Here is a 4,471-nt window from a genome sequence, read left to right as displayed (position 1 = left end):
TGCAAGGGCCTGAGTTCAATCCCTGGTTCCACAAAAAAATAAATAAATAAATAAAACTTCAACAACTTCTTTACCTCTTGGATAAAATCAAGACTGACATACACTTTGAACTAAACAAAAAAGGGGATATAAATGAAGGACTATTTTGTATCTGTACATACAAAGTAGTTAGGATAGATATACAGCTACTTTCTCTTAATTCGCTGAGAAGAAAGATTTGTACTAACAGTGTGTGGACAGGATGTCATGTCTGCATCTTGTACTATGAATAACTACTACGAAGACAACAATATGCAATGTATTAATTATTGTAACTGTCCTACTAACTTGTTTGGAAATTGTCTAATTGCTATTTGTTTCTCAATAAAATTAGTAGAAAAAGAAAAAAAAATAAAAATAAAAATAAAATCTAGCCTTTCTGAGTCCTCGGCTGCCACGGCGCCCGTGAGAAAGCTTGTGGCGAAGGGGGCCCAAAGAAAGCAGCAGGTCCTGAAGCTCCCCCTGGATCGCATACGTCCTGTAGAAGACGAATCATGGATGCTGCCAGTTTCAAGCAGTTTCTAGAGGAAAGAATCAAGGTGAACGGCAAAGCCGGGAAGCTCGGTGAAGGGTGCTCATCACCGAGAGGAGCAAGGGCAGGATCACCGTGACTTCCCAGGTGCCTTTTTCCGAAGGTATTTGAATTATCTCACCAAAAATATTTGAAGAAGAACAAGCTGCGTGACTGGTTGTGCGTAGTTGCTGGCTGCAGAGAGAGTTATGAATTATGTTACTTCCAGATGAACCGGGATGAAGAGGAGGAGGAAGATGAGGATTAAAGCTCCTTTGTCTGGAATATTTTTTATGAGTTCTTGAATAAAACTTGGGAACCAAAAATAAATTAATAAATAAAATCTAAAATGAATATCACATAATTGACTAAGGAAATATGAATATTTCACAAATCTGGTGAATAATCACTAAACCCAAAATGAAAATATTTTGGAAATGTTCATCTCAGAGGGATAAAAAGTAGTGCTCACCGTCTCTTGATTGAAAAACCCTTTGCTTTTCCCTCGGTTTGTAGCCCTTGCTGTCTGGGCTTTCACTGGAAGAGAGGTAGGCCAGGATGGGCCTCCCTCTCTGTGATGTAAAACGGGAAGGGAGCAACTCTCCAAGGTAAGTCGAGGCACAGGGGCCACGGGTCAGTTATCAGGTGAACTAATGTGGCTGACAAGCACCTATGGAGTTCAATAAAGACTGACTTCCTTAAAACTACATTCATTCACACACTCCACTGCAAGCCCCCAAATATCGCCCTACAGAGCCTAGGCTGTTTTTCTCTTTGTCCTCTTGAGAGAGGAGAAACACTCTTGGTCATCTCTACCAAGCAGCAGCCTAGGGCCCCAGGCACCACTACCACCACCACCACTCAATCCTCTTATCTTAGGAAATGTGTTTTACTTAATCATTAGGCTCTGTTAATAGAGAGCTTAAAAGTTAATTTGGCAAATTCCAATCACCACAGTATCTTGATATCAGTTTATTCCTCATGGATATTAGTTCAGTTATTTTCTTTGCATTAAAGCAGCCCATCAAACACGAGCAATTAACCGAGCCAGTCAATAAAATCCTTAGCAAGGCCAAATCCTGTGATCAGCTTCATTAGGTCCTAATACAGTCTCAAAAAAAGTAACCAACACAGACTTTGTCCTGTGTGAGTCCCAGTCTTTGGGGTACCAGTGATTTCCCACCCAAAGAAAAGACATGACCAATATGGCAGCACGTAACTTAATTGCCACATACAAATCCAGACCAAAGACATGCCATGGAATATTAGATATGAAATGAACTAAGAATGTTGATAGTGGTGGAAATATTTTGGAAGTAAATAATTTAGCTTTGGATTTAAAAGTTCAAAAGACTTTTATACTGGCTAACATTGCAGACAAAAAATGGAACCTATAATTATCCATCTGGAAAATGTAATCAAGAAAAACTATTTTATTGCACTAGAATGAAGATAATCAAAAAGATGGTAGGGCCAGCGAGATAGCTCAGCAAACCATGAACCTCTGGCAAGTGCAGGGACCAGGAGTTCGATCCCAGCTCCTACATGCTACACCAGCCCCGGGCACACTGAGCAGGCAGAAAACAATGATCAGTACGAGTCTAAGCTGCATACTGAGACCCTGTACCAAATGCATAAAAGTGAAAACAAAAAGACAGGTAATATACGCAGAGAAACTGAACTCTTCCTACACAGGAGCTGTGAGTCTAAGATGGTGCAGCCACTTTGCAAAATAGTCCAACAGCACCAAAAATATAAAACAGACATAGTACATGTCCAGCAAGTCCACTCTCAGGCATATTTCCAAGAGGAACAAAAATACATATTTATACATATCTTGTATCCACATGTTCATAGCAGTAATATTATTCTTTGCACCAAAAAGTAAAAACCCTAATTACCACTAATTAATGGATAAAATTATTTTCAGAGAATATTATTCAGCAATAAAAGGTAAAATATCAGTGCTTGGGAGGCTAAAACCAGGAGGATCACTATGAGTCTGATCTATGTAATGACACTTTATAGACCGTGTACTGAAGATATTTTTTTAAGTAAAATATCACTGATAAAGAAAGCAGCACAGATAAACCTTGGAAACACTATGCTAAGTAAAAGATACCAGATACGATAGATCACACGTTGTGTGAACACATTATATTAAATTCCTAGAACAGGAAAATCAGGGAAGTCAGAGAGTAGCTCTGTGTAGGCCTAGATTTGGTGAGACTTGGTGAGAAGGGATGGGAAGATGGTAGCCGGTGGGTAGAGCGTCTCACTGTGGGAGAGCGAAGCGGTGCCAACTGGCTGGCCAGCTCTCTGATTTCCATGTAGGTCATTATCGCAAATCGTGCAAATAGCGTGCGCTTCCATCTACTCTTGCAGCTTGATGTTTTCAGAGATATTTCCACGCCTCTTAAGCAGCAACAGCAGCCCTGTGGAGGGTGGTGGCTCCGGGTCAGGCCGCTCCCCTGGTAGAGGGCTGGGCCGCTCCCTGCCTGCCGCTTGGAATGTTTGCCAACCCATCCCCTCACTTTCCTTTGTTGTTGAAGAAGGAGCTATGTCCTGACTGCTAAGCTCCAAAGATCATGGTAAGTACTTTAGCTTTCCCATGTTCTCAATCAAAAGTCAGTAGGGAATAATCTAAACAGGAATTGCCTGCAATTTACTTTTTTATTCATTTATTTTAATCATGCATATCTTTTTAACACATAAATAAAATTGAGGGCCCAGGGAGATGGCTCAGTGGAATAAGCGCTTCCCCGGCAAGCGCAAGGGCCTGAGTTCAATCCCTGGTTCAGCCAAAATAGATAAATAAATAAATATATATATATATATATTGACTCTGTTACAGCCAGAATAGCAGCAGTCCCACAGCGCAGTGCTCTTGGGGATGGAAGAGAGCTATGGGGCGCTTCTCATAGGGCAAAGAACTACAGAACTGGAGAATCACCCTAAGACGAGGAATTCACATGCGGATAATGAAGGGTCACTGATTTTATTCCTGAGCTGTCGCGAGAACTGTAACTGACGCCTCATTGCATCAAAAACAAAACCGAGCATAACATATGAGAAAATACAGTATAGATATTTTATTAAAATGTTCCTTTTGAATATTCGGGATCTCTTACTGGCTCATTGCTGGACCACTTAAGAGATTCGGATTTATATTCTAAAGTTAATATTTACTGAACATAAAAACTCTGTCAAGCTTACAAACTTCTCTGAGCCTTGATTTCTTTGTTTTTGATACTAGTAGAAGAGAAATTGCCTGTCTCACAAGATAGTTTAGGAACAAGTATAAAAGTACTTGGAGAAAAATGTAATAGGTGTGCATAAGATTCAGAGGAGCAAGCGAGATGATAAAATTACCTTACCAATTAGGAGACTGTCTCTTCCCCTTCTGGTTGTCTTATGGTGCAAGAACTAACCCTCTAAGAATGCTAAATTTCACTGGATGGTTTTTTTCTGGCATCACAGTTTAATACATTCTTAGATATTTTGTTTCATTCCTATTTTATTGCCATTTTATAATGGAAAATCCCAGGATGAGAGAGGTTGATTGATAATCAAAACTATATAATAAGGGCTGGAGAAATAGTTCACCAGTCTAAGTGCCCACCTGGTAAGCACAAGGACCCGGGTTCAATCCCCGGCACCACATGTCTTGCTGGCCCCATGCCGGGCCAGCCACCGAAACTGGGTGTGGTGGCACATGCCTATAACCCCAGTTCTGGAAAGCTGAGACAGGAGAATCACTACAAGTTCAAGCTGCATAGTGAGACCCAGTACAAAAAAATTCTATAACAAGCAGGCCAAGATACAGCTCAGCCCATCTGGAAAGGCCCTAAATTCAATCCCCAGTACTGAAAAAAAAAATAAAAAAATAAATTTAAAAAATTATATATATATATATATATA

The 4,471-nt window shown here is 40.2% G+C and overlaps 1 pseudogene; it reads left to right on the top strand.

Moving 5' to 3' along the window:
- Window positions 1–533: 533 nt before the first annotated feature.
- On the top strand, window positions 534–818 carry LOC111813690 (annotated as a pseudogene).
- Window positions 819–4,471: the final 3,653 nt, after the last annotated feature.

Source organism: Octodon degus, unplaced genomic scaffold (assembly GCF_000260255.1).
Source record: "Octodon degus isolate 3935 unplaced genomic scaffold, OctDeg1.0 scaffold00213, whole genome shotgun sequence".
NCBI lineage: Eukaryota > Metazoa > Chordata > Mammalia > Rodentia > Octodontidae > Octodon > Octodon degus.
The sequence above is the reverse complement of the archived record's forward strand: the minus strand, read 5'-3'. Positions and strand labels throughout refer to the sequence as shown.